This window comes from Pseudorca crassidens, chromosome 15 (genome assembly GCF_039906515.1).
Source record: "Pseudorca crassidens isolate mPseCra1 chromosome 15, mPseCra1.hap1, whole genome shotgun sequence".
In the NCBI taxonomy this organism is placed as follows: domain Eukaryota; kingdom Metazoa; phylum Chordata; class Mammalia; order Artiodactyla; family Delphinidae; genus Pseudorca; species Pseudorca crassidens.
Window position 1 is genome coordinate 10,238,816 of NC_090310.1, and position 15,865 is coordinate 10,254,680.

Sequence of the window (15,865 nt, forward strand, 5' to 3'; positions counted from 1 at the left end):
AAGCCCCCCGGTTGTTCACTTAGCTCAGGGGGTAAAATGTTTAGCACTGACATTTAGCTCTTTTTTTTGTTTGTTTTTGGTTTTTTTTTTTGGTTACGCTGCACGGCTTGCAGGATCTTAGTTCCCAGACCAGGGATCGAACCTGGTGATAGCGCACAGTCCTAACCACTGGACCACCACGGAATTCCCGACACTTAGCTCTTTTAATGAGCTCAACCTTGAGCCAGGGAGAAAGGGCAGGAAAATTGCTATTGTGCCCACGAGTACCTGACCTACCTGCCTCTCTCTTCACCCTCCCGTTACCAAGATGGGCTCACTGAGGCTTTGGGGCAGTCTTGTCGGGGCTCTTTCCACTGGTCCTCAATCTCAGCAGTCCAGGAGGGCTAGGGTGGCATGGGGGACACATAGGGCAACAACAGCCAGGGCTGCCAGAACAAAGCACTGGGGGCCTTAAGCAACAGAAGTTTATTTTCTCACAGTTCTGGAGGATGGAAGTAGAACGGAGTACTGGCAGCGTTTCTGGAGAGGGCTCCCTCCTGGCTTGATGAAGGCTGCATCCTTGCCTGGCCTTCCTTCTGTGCACACGTGGGGAGAAAGCAAGCGAGCTCTCTGGTGCCTCTTCTCCTAAGGACACTAATCCTATTGGATCAGGGCCCCACCGTTATGACCTCTTTTAATTACTTCCTAAAGGCCCATCTCCAAATACATTCCCACTAGGGGTTAGGGCTTTAGCATATGAGTTTTGGGGGGACACAAACATTCAGTCCACAATACCCTTAAAGACACTGCCGGCTACTGAGAAGAGACTCGTGAAACAACTGGACAAATGACCAGAGATGATGGGAAAAGGGCTGCAATGAACATAAGCCCATGAGAAACGGTACAGAATGGTTCCCAAGCTGAAGGGAAGGGGCTCTAAGCTGAGCCACAGCCTAGCTCCCCAGGGCCTGTCTGCACCTGGGGGAATCAGTGTGACCGCCACGTGCCTTGGCAAGTCCTCTCCTTTATGGACTCAGTTCCAAATCCATGAAATAAAAGAGCTGAACTAAAGATGTCAGGCTGGGTCCAGCCCAGAGTGGCCGAGAACTAGATATTCAGTGTGCTAACATTCTCCACCAGGGAGGGCAGCGCTTACACCCAAATGGTGCCGTCCCAGACCTTAGGCTGGGGCAGGAGAGGGCTGGAAGGGACCCCTTTGTGGCCAGCCTCCAGCCCTGCACCTACCTGCCCTGGGGCAAAGAACCCTCTGGTCGGTCTACTCTCCCTAGCTGTCCCAGGCTGGGGCAGGCTCAGTCAGCAGCAGAGCTATGCTTACTTCCTGGACAGGGGTCGTCAGCCCCTGCTGCTTCCAAAGTGCTCCTGGCCTGGGGGTCCAGCTATGGCTGAGACATGCCTGCAAAGGAAGCCCCGGCCCAAGCTGTCGCGTTGTCCTGTACTCCTGGCTGATGGTGACACCAACTTCCCAGAGTCAGGATGGGCCGAAAATCAACACAGGCACCCACTGTCAGCTCCTTATTACCCAACCTCTCCTGGGGGATGCGGCGTTTTCTTTTGCTGGGTTTGTACCTGTCATTACCTCTCTGAGCTGCCTGGAGCAGCTCAATGACAGTCTAGTGGCCCTGCCCCACAGTGAGAAGGGCCAGGCCCCAAGGGCCTTCCATGGGCTCTGGGCCAAATATTTCACTTTTATTAAAATTCTCACTTGGCTGTGGCCTATATCCCAGGGCCACATCCAATTTGCCAAAGTCGTGGAGGGAGAGAAAGGGAGACAGTGCCGTTCAAGTAATCAGAACATAATGATGTTAAAAGGAATTTCTGATGAGCTGGCCAAGTCAGTGTTATCACCCCATTTTGCAGATGAAGAAACTGAGGACTGGAAAGGCTAACACTCCACCAAAGGCCGTGAGTTAAGTGGGCAGAACATGCTACATGTGACTGGTAAGCGGGTAGGCCTGGGCCTCTGTGATGATAGCATCCTCCACCTGCACAGGAAGGGGGTGAGTTTCTTGCTGCATCTTTGGCAGCGGCAAGAAGGCTCTTCCAGAGCTCTCTGAGGGCAACAGGGGCCAGAAGCTGCCTACCCACCGCCCTGGGGCGGGTGGGTATCTTTATGGGGTCTGGCACACTTTACCTCTGGGACAGCTGTGAAGCCCCAGGGAGGGCACTGCTCAGGCCCAGCTGCTCCCAGAGCCTGGAGCCTCTCCATCAGCTAAATCTGGCAGGAAGGTGGAAAGGCCTGGGGGTGCTGGGACCTGGGCCAGTTTCCAACATTTGTGGAGGTGAGAGAGCTCTGGACCTGTGAGGGGGCAGCCCCTGGAGGTGTGGACTCAGCTTCAAGGGCTGGGCACACTGGGGATGCTTGAATGTAGGTGTGGCTACCTGGGCCCCAGGGCCTTGCAGACAGATGTCTTCACCTGCACATGGAGGGGGAGAGCGGGGGAGCTGGCCACAGAGATGGGCAAATACCCTGATATGAGAGCAAATAAAATCAGGGCTTTAACTATGGTGGGCCGACTAGAGGCTGGGTGCTCTGGAGGTGAAAGGCTTAAGACCTGCCACAGACCACTGGGGGCCTGTGAGCTGGCTGGGGGAAATAAGATGAACGGTGACAGAGGGCCCCAAACAAGAAGACAAGCAAATGCCTCAGGGCTGGCATGTATGTGCATAAACACGCACCCCCAGAATGGAAGGTGACATAGAGGGGTCCTTTACCTACCGGGCTATCTGATGACACGCTGGGTGGTGAGGTGGTGGGAAGCAGGCCCAGGACCCCCGGACAGGGATGTCAGTGGGAACCCCTTTCCGCAGCCACCACGTGAGGACTTTTCCAACACACGTGCTCTGACCCCGGGTTCTGCTTCTAGGCATTTGCCTGTAGGCATATTCTCACGCATGAAAAAGAAGGCCTGTGCCCCAAGTTACACGTTATGGCATTAATTGTAAATACTGACAAAAAAGGTTGGGAACAAAGGTCCACCTGCGGAGTAAGTTTAAAGATATGATGGTCACCTGGTCCTTGGGAAACTGTGCAACAGTTAAAATGAAGGATGTGAATCACCACTAAGACGAACTTCAGCTGAAGAATACCACGGTGCAGAATGGGAATAGTGAGTGTGGTTTAATACCAATTTATGTTAAAAAAAAAAAAAAGAGAGAGAGAGAGAGAAAATACTACATATGCGTATTTGCACACACACACACACACACACACACACACACACACATATATACACATGCACACACAGGAAATATCACTGAGATCCCCACTGATCTCCTTGTCCGTGGGGGCGGGAATTGTTGGCTGAAGAACAAGGGTGGGAGGAAGCTTTTACTGGGCACCTTTGTGTAACTTTGGAATTCTAATAAATTGTGAATTTGCTATCTATCCAAACATTTAAAACGAAGGAAAAAAAAAACAGAGGCAAGGAGGCGATAGGGCCAAGGTGGACTGCCAAGGCAGGGGAGCCAGGTAAGAGTGGCGTGCCAGCAGGGAGCACTGAGAGGGTGCAGGAAGGAGGGTGTCATGGCCAGGGTCATGGCGTTGGGGGCCAGACTATCCCGGGGATCAAACCCCAGCCCTGCTGTTCACTTGTGCTGTGACCCTGGCAGTCACAATCCTCTCCTCCTTCCTGCCCAGGACCCAGGCGACAGCCCAGACATAGCCTGATGCCACAAGAATGGAGGAGGATCAGAGGATGATGGGGCTCCCTGCCTACCCCAGGCTGGGGTACAACCTCTCTTGCCCACCTGCAACCCTCTATTTGGGAGGGGGCCTGACCCTGACCCACCTAAGAAGCCAGGTGACCTGTCATCTTAAAGCAGACCCTGGCACTCTGCATTCTCTCCAGCTAGAAGCTGCTTGGTCACCGCCCCCACTACCCAAGTAAGCCTAGGTCCTTCAGGGATGGGTAAACAAAGAATGGGGAAGGTATCCCAAGATCTCCAGCCTCAACGTGAAGACAAACAGCCCACCTAAGCCTTCCTGAGACCTGGTCTGTGCTCACCCTCCTGCTTAGAGACCCCAGCACCAGACCCAGTCAGAGAGGCCCAAAGCACAGCCTGCAAGGGGGGAAATGAGCATCTCCCAGAGCCCCAGACCACCTGGGGACATCGAGGGGTTATGGAGAATGGCAGACGCTCAGGGAAGCCTAGCTGATGACAGCCAAGGCCTGATGAGCAACTCCTAGAGGCCAGGCATTGGATGCACAAGAGCACATGAGGCTCCAACAGGACTCCAGAGGCTCATCAGCACTTTCCAGATATGAAAACTGAGACTTACTGAAGTGAAATGACTCCAAATGGGGCATATGGACTGAATGCCTGTGTCCGCCACAAATTCATACGTTGAAGGCCTAACCCCCGATGGGATGGTATTTGGAGGTGGGGACTCTGGGAGGTGATTAGGTTTGGATAAGGTCATGAGGATGGGGCCCCGTGATGGGGCTAGTGCCCTAAGAGAGGAAGAGAGAGATATCGCTTGCTTTCTCTGTCCATGCACCTGCACCGAGAAAAGACCATGTGAGGGCACAGGGAGAAGGCGGCCATCTGCAAGCCAAGAAGAGAGCCCTCATCAGGAAGTGAATCTACTGGTGTCCTAATCTTGGATTACCAACTTCCAAAACTGAGAAATAAATTTCTGTTGTTTAAGCCACCCAGGCTGTGGTATTTTGTTATTGCAGCGCAAGCTGACTAACACAGGCGGCACAGTGAGGGTTCAAACTCAGATCCATCAAGACTCACGCTCTGTCAGTGACAATCCTCTCCACACCCCCACAACACCCTGCAACACCTCCACCTCTCAACTTTCTTCTCATTCTCACTAGCCTGGATTTGTTGTCTGTTGTTCAGCATGCATTTTATTATATTAAATACACAAAAAACTTACCATCTTAATGACTTTAAGGTATACAGCTCAGTGGTATTAACTACCTTTACACTGTTGTGCAACCGTCACCACCACCCATCCCCATAACTCTTTTCGTCTTGTAAAACTGAAACTCTGTCTCTATTAAACGATAACTCCCCATTCTCCCCATCACCAGCCCCTGTGCGTCACCATTCTACTTTCTGTCTCTATGAATTTGTACAGTATTTATCCTTTGTGAGTGGCTTATACCACTCAGTCCCCAAGGTTCATCCGTGTTGTAGCAGGTGTCAGAATTTCCTTCCTTTTTAAGGCTGAACAGTATTCTACTGTACGCATACACCACATTTTGCTTATCAGTTCATCAGTCAATGGATACTTGGGTTGCTTCCATGTTTTTGTTGTTGTGAATAACGCTGCTGTGAACATGGGTGTACAAATATTTGAGACCCTGCTTCCAATCCTTTCGGGTATACACCCAGAAGTGGCGTTTCGCTAGCCTAGGTTTCCCACACCACATTCTCTCTCATTTCCTTTTCCACTGGGCCATTTCCCCCAGCTGTCCTCTTCCTTACCTGCCCTGCCCTCCCCTCTCCCACGAGCCTTCTTCGGCCCTGGGATTACACCAGTGACAAGGTCCTGACCGAGGAGGCTGGACAGAGCCCTCTCTCCCCTCATAACGGGGCCATCCCCTCCAGCTCCCACGCTGCTCCAGCTCACCATGGGCCACACTGGCCAGGGCTCTGTGCTTTTGCACATGCTGTGCCACCTTCTTGGAAGTCCCTTCTCTACCTCAATGCTTCAAGCCTGGCTCAATGCCACCTCTCCCGGAAGCACTCCCCGACCCACCTGGACTCAACTGTACTTCCTCCCCTGTACCTCGAGCTCCCCCGAGCCTTGAGGACTTTCCTCTCACCAGATTAGTGTAATCAAGATCTTGGAGAGCCGTCTTCCCCACCGTGCTGTCCACAACGAGTCCAGGGTTGGTGTCCAAGCCCTCAAAGGGCCAGCATGTGGCACAGAATGGGTATCGAGACACACTTGGGAACTAGTGGAGATGAAGGAAGCCTCAAGGGCCAAGAATCCACGCCAGGTGTAAGGAAACCCCAGAAGGCAAGAATGAACCCTCTCCACGGTGCAGCCTCTGCCTTCCCGAGCCACTGCCCCATGGGCTTGATTCCCCCTGGGGTGGCAGACAAGCCCTCGGAGGCTGGAGGCACAGGCTTCCAGACCTCACAGGCACCTAACTGCTCCCACGGGGATCCCCCTTGGCCAGTCCCTGCCCTTGGTGGGTGAAGGGATGAGTCTGCGGAGGACACCTGCCTTCATGGGACAGAGGTGTGTGTGCGAGGTAGGGGTGGGGGTGATGCAAGAACCTTCATTCTGCAGGAGGACTCAGGGGTCCTGGCTTCTGAGAACAAGTGCTCCTCGGGGCATTAACTCAGGGCAACCTTCCAATGGTTTGATTTTTTACGGGGCGTTTTAACAACACAGCTGGTGCCCAAGCAAGGCCGGCAGTACAGGTGGGCACTGAGGGGTCTCGCGATCGCCACCATCTGAGAAGGGCTCCCAGGACCTTGCTGGGAGCGGAGAGCTCATGCCTTTGAAAGGACACCAGCACTCTCGGCTCTGACAAGCTGCCCTTACGGTGGGCCGCCGGCCTAACCACAAAGGTTCTCGGGTCCACATGCCTGCAGACTCCTCTTCTGCTTTTAGCCTCCCCATCCCCGGCCCCCTGGGCCAGTCTGTCAGTCCCCACAGCTCACTCAATTAAAAAAAAAAACACCCCTGGTCAAATAAAAATCAGAATTAGTCATTCCATCCTGCAACCGCCAGCTCAGCCCTTCCAACAATTTCAAAGCAGAACAGACCATCAGCACCGTGGGGACAGAGGCCCTTCGCCAAGGGGTGCAGTCCAGCCCAGGGCACTTCGGTCCTCAAAAGCTATCCGTCGAATTCATATGAATGATCAGCTCACTGTGGGTCAGACGCCTAAGCCCTTGATGTAAAATTTCCCACTTAATCTTCAGTGGAACCCAAAGAGCTCGATAGCATGGTGCCTATTTGAAAGATGGGGAAACTGAGCCTCCTTTGAGGCTCTCAACAAGCTGTCCAAGGTCACAGAGCTGGTAAATGGTGGACGTTGGATTAAAAACACGTTTTCTTGACTCTTACAAGTGTGTACGCCCCCTGAGAAATGGGCCTTAGCACAGGCCTGAGCCCCAGTCTGCTAGGTGTCTGCTGTGTGAATTGGGGTGAGTTACGAGCCGCTGACTCCACCGTCGGCTGGGAGCCCTCCTTCCTATGGAGCCTGGTGAGGGAAAAGGATGGAAAACCCTACTGCAGCCTGACACGTAGTAGGCTCTCAAGAAAGATCGCCGAGGCTAAAAGCTTTGTTTGTTCTAAATCCATCCTATCAGTCACTGCCTCAGTGATTTTTGAACTCTGAAGGAAAAAGATTGAACTTTGAGAACAAATTTCCACCCACTGCCTTTCCTGCTCAAGAAAGGGAGTAAATTGTGGGGTGGGGAGGGGCTCAAGGAAGGTGGGCCTGGTGGAGAGGTCCTGAGGGTGGAGAGGAAAGTCCAGGGGAGCGTCCAGGAGGCCCACCTTGGAGGGAAAACTAACCCTACCTTGAACGTATGCACCTGGTACTGCCCAGGGTCCGAGGCCTGTGCGGGAGGAGGGAGGCCTGACTTGACTGCCCCCCACTCCCTTCCTGCCAGAACTGTATACCTCCCGGCAGCCTAGGCTCAGATCAGGTGGCCACAGCCTAGGCTGGGTCAGCTGGGGAGGCCCCTCTCCACTGACAGCTGCCCAGGCCCTCCAAGGACCCCAAGAGCTACAGGAACCTACATGTCACACTTCCTTGCCTCCACTGATGCGTCTGCTTAGGTGACACCAAGCTCCAGCGAGCGCTGTACCAGGAAGACCATGGGCAAAGCCTGCTGTGGCCGGGTGCTTAACCTGGGCTATCCCTTCCCCATAATCCTGTTTGCCCACAAAGACAACGAGTCTCCCAGAGGTTCAGTAGCCCAGACTGTGGTCACCTAGCCGGTAAGGGACTCCAGGCTCCTGCCCATATTAAGCTAGTGTGGTGGTTTACGAACATGGACTCTGCAGCCAGAGGTCCTGGGTTCAAATCCCTACTCCTCAGGTGTGTCACATGGTGCAGCCGCTGTGGGAAACAGCTTGGCAGATCCTCAAAATGTTAAACACAGAGTTACCACGTGACCCGGCAATTCCATCCCTAGGGATCTACCCAAGAGAGATGAAAACACACATTCACACCAACACTTGTACACAGATGTTCACAGCAGTGATCTTTATAACAAAAATGTGGAAACAATCCAAACATACATCAATGGATGAATAAACAAAATGTGGTCTATCCAATACAATGGAATACTATTCTATCATAAAAAGGAATGACGTATTGACACACAGGCTACAACACAGATGAACCTTGAAAACATGATGCTCCGTGAAAGAAGCCAGTCACACAGAACCACATACTGTATGATTCCATTGATAAGAAATGTCCAGAACAGGCAAATCCCTAGAGACAGAAAGTAGATGAGTGCTGCCAGGGGCTAGGGAATGTCTGCTTATGGTTTCTTTTGGGTGACGATGGACGAGTTTTGGAATTAGACCGTGGTGACGGCTGCACAGCTCTGAATACACAAGAGGCTACTGAGTTGTACACTTGAAGAGGGTGAAGTGTGTGGTATGTGAGTTATCTCTCAATAAAGCTGTTATTAAAAAAAAAAACCCTACTCTTCACTTGTTGGTTTTGTGATCTTGAGCAAAGTGCGTGTCTCAGTTCCCCCATCTGCAAAACGGGGCCAGTAATTGTACCTACGTGCTAAGGGTTACTGTGAGGATCAAGCGAGTTAATGCATGACGTGCTCCAAGCCGCTGTCTCACTGGGTGCCAGCTCTTTCCCTCGGTCTGACTCTGCTGCCCACGCTGCCGTGGCTCACTGCCATCCACTCACCCACCACACTGCCCTTTGGTTCTGCACACTCGCCAGGCTCCTACCTTTTTCTCTTGTCCCCCAAATTTACGTAAAACATACATGCTATCAAACTTATCATCTTGATCATTTTAAAGTTTACTGTTCAGTAGTAAGTGCATTCGTATTGTTTTGTAACTGATCTCCAGAACTCTTCATCTTGCAAAACTGAAACTCTATACTCACTGAATAACAAGTCCCCACTCACCCCCCCTCGCCAGCCCCTGGCAACCACCACTTGACTTTCTGTCTCTATGAAATTGACTTCTCTAGGTACCTCATGTAAGGGGAATCAAACGCTATTTGTCTTTCTGTGGCTGGCTTATTTCACTTAGCATAATGTCCTCAAGGCTCATCCATGTCGTAGCATGTGTCACAATTTCCTTCCTTTTTAAGACTGGATGATACTTCATTATAGGTACAGACCACATTTTGCTTATCCGTGCATTTGTCTATGGGTACTCGGGTTGCTCCCACCTTTTGGCTATTGTGAATGATGCTGCCATGAACATGGGTGGGCAGATGAGACCCCAAGCTTGTAAGCCTAGATCTCAGAGGTCCGAGTGTGTCCAATATATTACAATTAAGGCAAGGAAGAGTGTAAGGCATCCAGAGGTGAGCTTCCCCTTAGAAGGTGTAATTTAACACACTCACCACAAACTGAGTGGCTAAAGGTTTGGGGGAACTGGCAGCTGGGGGTGATGCTGGTAGGCCTGTCTGCTTGTGCCAAGGTGCAACACTGGGTCTTGGACAACCAGAACCTGACTGCTCCAGCACCGGTGGGGTAGGCTGGTTTATTCAGGGCTGGTTCCTCAGACCGGAGGTCTGTTATAAGAAAAACATTTGCCAGGAAGCGCAAGCTCAGTCCTTTGCAACAGAAGACAAGTCAGTGCAGTGAAGCACTGGTCCTGAGGAGGCCTGGACATGCACCTGGCGTGAGGACAGAGGGGGACTAGCTCTCCCACCCTATACCCTGAGGCACAGGTGATCCCAGAAAGCCACTTACCCAGCCCCAGGGTGGCTTCAAGAGCTCTCTGGCTGGATGAAAGCTGGCTAGGGCGATCACACATTCTGGTTTGCCCTGTTGTCCAGAGTAATTATTTTTAGTGCTCCCTGTTATTCTCAGAAGTGTCCCCATTTGGATGATAAATTACATAGTCACCGTATCAGTTATCCATTGCATAACAAGTTACCTGAAAACCTAGTCGCTTGAAACAACAAACTTGTGTATCCCTCACAGCTCCTATGGGCTAGGAATGTGGGCATGGCACACCTGGGCACTTCTGGCTGAGGGTTTCTTATGAGGTTGCAGCCCAGGTGCTAGCTGGGGCTGCAGGCATTGGAAGGCTTGCCTGGGGCAGGAGGATCTGTTGTCAAGGTGACTCACTCACAGGCTGGCTGTTGGTGGGAGGCCTCAGTTCCACTCCACTGTGGGCCTCTCCACAGGGATGCTTGAGTGTCCTTACAACATGGCAGCCGGCTTCCCACAGAGCAAGAGAGAGACAGAGCAAAGCAGTGCCAGGCAGAAGCTATCTTTTTAAGCCCTAGCCCCAGAAGCCTCGCAGTATTGCTTCTATTCCCTTCTGCTCATTAGAAGAAAGTCACTAATCCAGACCCCACACTTAAAGGCAAGGGAGGTCCAGCTTTTGAAGGGAACAGTGTCAAAGAATTTGGGGTATTTAAAAACTACCACAGTTACTCTAAAGCTAGGGCATGTGTGGTGGAGAGATGGGGCAAAGCCAGAGAGGACAGAAGTCAGACCAAAGAATATTCACAATGCCAGATAAGGATCGGGGGGCAGCCTGAGAACGGTTTTGAGCAAGGCAGAGATACAGTCAGAGATTCAGAGTGAACCATGACATCTACCCCAGCACCACCTCTGGTGAGGCCACAGGGCCTCCACTCAGCCCCCGCAGTACCAGCTGTCCCCTCCTTCTGGGTCTTTGGGCCTCTCACCCTCTACCTATGGCAGAGAACACACCTTTTCTTCCCACTGGACCAAAGCTCCTTTTGTGTCTTCCACTGGGCCCTGCACGTAGCAGGTGCACGTTGCAGGGTTTCTGCGTGAACAAAACATACCAATTTGCACCAACCCCAAGCTGTGGTCACACGGGCCACAAGTCCCAGCCTGCACTCTGCCTACACCTTTCTCTTTCCAGCCTCCAGGCCTTTGCTCCTGTGGTTCCTCCTGCCCAGAGGGCTCTGGCTGTGCTAACCATTTGCACTGTCCTGGAGGCAGACGGGACTGGTGGCAAAGCTGTTTGGATAATTCAGGGGGGAGATGAGAAGGACTGGCGCCGGCAGAAGCAGGGGGCTCGGGTGAGGAGGGGCGGACCTCGCTAAGCAGTTGGGTGTGGGGCAGGCCAAGGACAACTCTGTGCCTTCCATACCTGGTGCTTGGGAGCTGGGGCTGAGCCAGCCCCTTTCTCTGGGGCAGCAACAGGTCATGGATACCCCAGGCGGGCGTGGGAATTGGCTCTGGGGCTCACCCTGTGCTCTCCCCACCTCCTCCATCCTGCTCCCTGCCTGGCCTGTCTTCTTTCATCCCCAGCACCTCTACCGCCTGACATCTCCCTATTCCACCCAGACTCAGCTCACGGTGCCACCTCTTCTAGGAAGCCTTACTTGCTTGCAGCTGTGGGATGCTACAGCATTTTGGCTGCCCCTTTCAGAGCCCTAAAGGCCTGGCGTCCTTGGTGAGGTACCTGGAGGGCAGTGACAGAATCTCCACGTCCAGAGTGTGACTGTATGCACATGAGAAGCCTTAGAAAAATCCCCTAACCCTGGGCTTTTCAAACTCTGCCTCCGCAGACTGTCACTGACCAGCTTAAAGGGCATTTTCTCTCTCAGCTAATACTTACTGGAGTTTACAGTGGACCAGGCTCCATTTGAAGTGCTGGTCATGGTGTGTCTCTCTAAGTCCTCACAACAACCTAAGCAGTGGACATGATCACTATCCCTGTTTTAGAAACTGAGCACACAGAGAGGTCAAGCATCTTGCCCAAGGTCACACCACCAGGATGTAGGGGTGCTGGGATTCCATCCCAGGTGCCGGGTCCCAGGCCTTAACTCCCCTGCCAGCCTGTCTTTCTCTAATGCAATCAAACAGTGGCTTCAGCCCCATGCACTCAAGAAAACAGTGGACTCTGAATGGACTTTTTGCAACTTTGAGCTTTTCTCCTGTAAATGCCTCTACCCGAGACTTGCAGACTGCGGGTCTGGCCCGAGTGGGCAGTGTGGGTTGCTGTGAGCACGTGCTTACTGCATATCACTTCGGTGCTTTTTCTTGCCAATCAAATGAGATGGACTTTCTGGACACAAGCATTTCACAGGCCAAAAAAAGACGGTGCTGCAGCTTCCTGTCACCTGAACTTGCATTTCAGGATAATGATCTTGCCCCTGCCCCCGCTTCATTGCCATGGACTCTCAGTGACACCTCTGCTTAGTGGCCCCTGGGGAGTGGGTGTCCAAACCGCTGTGATTTTAGACCTGGCTGAGTGGTCTAAGGACAGGTTCTGCGACCACACTTCCTGGGTTCAAATTCCAGCTCTGCCACTTCTGTGTGTCCTTGGGCACTCAAGGTCCTCAGTTTCCTCATCTGAAAAATGGGGACAATCCAGCTCCAACTTTAGAGGGCTGCTGTGAGGATTAAATGAACTAACAGATATATGGTGCTTGGAACAGTGCCTGGAATGTAGTAAATGCTTTATAAGTGTCAGCTATTACTGTTGTCATTGTTGTTTTTACCGTACACGTATTAATTATTCCCAGTTTTCCCTTCCGGAGTTGCGACAGCAAACTGGGGTCCCCAGGGAGCCCCACCTCCCAGAGGCCACAAGCTTCCAGGCAGCCGGCCCCAGCTGCAGTGGTGGATCCTGAAGAGTTCGTGATAGTCTCATTTCCTGTAACTGTGACTGGTGGAGGAATGCTCATGGGCCTAGTTCTGACCAATGAGATGAGAGTCTGTGTGTGAGGGGGTGTGTTCCCAGACAGGTTTTCTCATAGACCCTGGGAGGCAACAGCCCTTTCGCTTCCCTGAGTCCTTGCCACCCTGTCCTGTGACTGCCCATAATGCCTGGAGCTGCCCCAGCCATTCCACAGAGCCAAAGAGAAAGACCGGGCCCTTGATGACATCATCAAGCCTTTAAGTTACCAACCCTCAAACAGCCCGATTCATGACCTCATCGTGCAAAGTTCATACTTCTTATTGTTTGGGCCAGCTTATCTGCAGCCCAAAGGAGCCTGCTGAGAGCCCACGGTTGGTCACATTACATCTTTTTGAGATTAAGCCCATCATACCAGAGGAAGGGTCTGAGCTCAGCTGTGCTCTCAGGGAAGACTTCCTGGAGGAGGTGAGGCTAAAATGGAATCTAAAAGAAGGAGCAGGTGGACAAGGGGGGTAGGGCAAAGAGCAACATTCCAGGCAGACAGACAAAGGCCTGAGGCTAGAGACACTATAGCGTGTGTGTATGCACGCAAATAATCTCTGTGGCTGGGAGCCATGTGAGATGAGACTGGAATGGTGGGGTGGGCTGCGGCGGGGCCCTCGGCCAGGCTACAGAACCTCAGGCTATCACAGGGCGAAGCTCTGCGGTAGCCTTGATTTTGCTCAGCCAGGGTCTCCGCCTCCAGCTTTGTGTCTAGAATAAGTGTACTCAGCCTGCCTTCTGCCCCCTATTCCAGCTACACTCAGATGCCACCCCGAGAGTTGGGGCAGGGGCACTGGGCCTTGTTTCTCCAGGTGTGATTCAGCCTGCCGAGCCTCTTCCAGCCCCCAAGGCACTCAGAAAAGACTCTGGCTGGAATCTGGGTCACTCTGCACGAGTCAGACATCCATCAGATAGGCAGTTACTAAGTGCCTACAAAGCAGTGTGCTAAGCACAGCAGAGAAAGGACCTGGTTCAAATCCCAATCCTGTTTCTTCCCAGCTGTGTGACCTTGAGCAGGCCACTTTACTTCTCCAAACCCAGTGTCTTCATCTCTTTGGAACAGATGGTGAAATCAGTGGTAGCTCTGTTACCTCTGGTACTGGAAGTGGGGTGGGGGGAGAAGGAAAAGATAAAAAGATGCACAAAAAGCTTCCTGAAAGTAAGGTTTGTAATCTAGGTGGTGGGAGAATAAGACAAGCAAACGATATACTGTTATGGAAAAAAGTTGAGAAGTGATGAAAGGTTAAGGGGAGGAAGTAGTAAGTCTAGATGGGAAGTGATGAGGGACATGCATTCCTGGCAGAAGATAAGGGCCACAGAGGCAGGGCAGAAGGGATGCAGAAAGATCTACAGGTTCCATCCTGTGCTCCTAAAGCTTTAGAACAGTACGCTGCAAATACAAGGGGTGGACATAACTGTTGAATATGGGTGTCAATGAACCTGTAATAGCAAATCTCTGAGCCTGAGCCAGAAAGATGCTGATTCAAATCTGGGTTCTACCACTTACAGCATGACCTTGAATGAGTCACTTAACATTTGAGCCTCAGATTCCTTCATTGCAGATTCCTTCATTCCACCTAATTCACAGAGTTGTACCGTGGCATATGCAGGATACTGAACTAAATCCTATTTTAAAGCCCTAAGATACAGTGCCACCTCCTGCAGGAAGCCTCCCAGGCTCCCTCAGGCGGTCCCCCAGATCCTGCTCCTACCCCCTAGGTACTTCCCTTCCCTGCTGTATTGTGATCGCCTCTTCTTCCTTTCCCACCAGGTTCTGGGCTTCAAAGAGGAAGAGGCAGGGTATCTCAGCATCTCTTGAACCTAGCTGCACCCGCACACGGAGTGGGCATCTACTGATGCCACATCCCTCCCCAAGCCTCCACCCAGGTAGACATGAGAGGGAGGAAGTGACTAAGTCTGCTGGGGGTGGAGGCAAGAGGGGTTCAGGAAAGTTTTGGGTGATAGCACTAGATCTTGAGGGTTGAATAGGAATTTACTGCTGGGGGGGTGGGAGGAGGAGGTTCCAGGGAGGGAGGGAGGGGGGGAGAGAGAGGGAGAGGGAGAGGGAGAGAGGGAGAGGGAGAGGGAGAGGGAGAGGGAGAGGGAGAGGGAGAGGGAGAGGGAGAGGGAGAGGGAGAGGGAGAGGGAGAGGGAGGGGGAGGGGGAGAGAGAGAGGGAGAGGGAGAGGGAGGGGGAGGGGGAGAGGGGGAGAGAGAGAGAGAGAGAGAGAGAGAGAGAGAGAGAGAGAGAGAGAGAGAGAACTAAAGCAGGGAGGTGTGAAGGGAAGTAAATTGTGGGTCACACGGTATTTGCCAGAGAGTGACTAAAGATGAGAATTCTGGCTTCAGATCCCAAAGGGTCTCAAATGCCATGCTGAGGATTCACCCCTACAGGGAGTGACTGAAAACTTGTAAACAAGGCACAGTGACAAAAATGACAGGGCTATGGGCCACAACTTGGGGGCAGGAACTGATGGAAGGATCAAAAAAAGGACCAAAAGTTCTACCTGGATGACTGATCATTGAAAATTGCTTAAATAATATATCCACAGCCCGCTACCTCTTATACTTGCAGAAAAGCCAATTTCCACAATCATTCCATGCTACACACACACAACAGCTCTGTGAAACCTAGGGGGCCAAGTGGTGCTGTCTTCATTACAGATGGACAAAGGCAGAGCCAGAGAAGGAAAGGACCTTGCCACGGTCACACAGGCAATGAGGGGGCTAGTCACAACCTGAAGCCAGTGTCCTGGCCCAGAGTGCTGGGGAGGCAGGCCTTGGCCACTTGACAAATGTGCTCAGCACCTTCTAGGGCTAGACCTTGCAGACATGGAGATGACCTTTGACCTCTGAGCCATCTTGAGACTGGACTGGTCACCTGGGCCTCAGACCAGCTGCCTCTTGCAAGAGTGGGAGAAGCAGGACCCACTGAGGGGTGCGGTTTCTGTGGTCAGACAGGTCAGCAGGGGCTCACCCCCAGGACAGGCCTATCTATGAGTCTTCCAAACTGGACCCTGGGCTGGGGGCTGGAAGAGGGCCAATCCCTCTGCAAAGG

The 15,865-nt window shown here is 52.4% G+C and overlaps 1 protein-coding gene across 2 annotated transcripts in view; it reads right to left on the reverse strand.

The window, feature by feature from the left end:
• Positions 1 to 15,865, reverse strand: part of CASTOR2 (cytosolic arginine sensor for mTORC1 subunit 2) — a 58,965-nt gene that overhangs the window by 41,182 nt on the left and 1,918 nt on the right. The window lies entirely within an intron of this gene.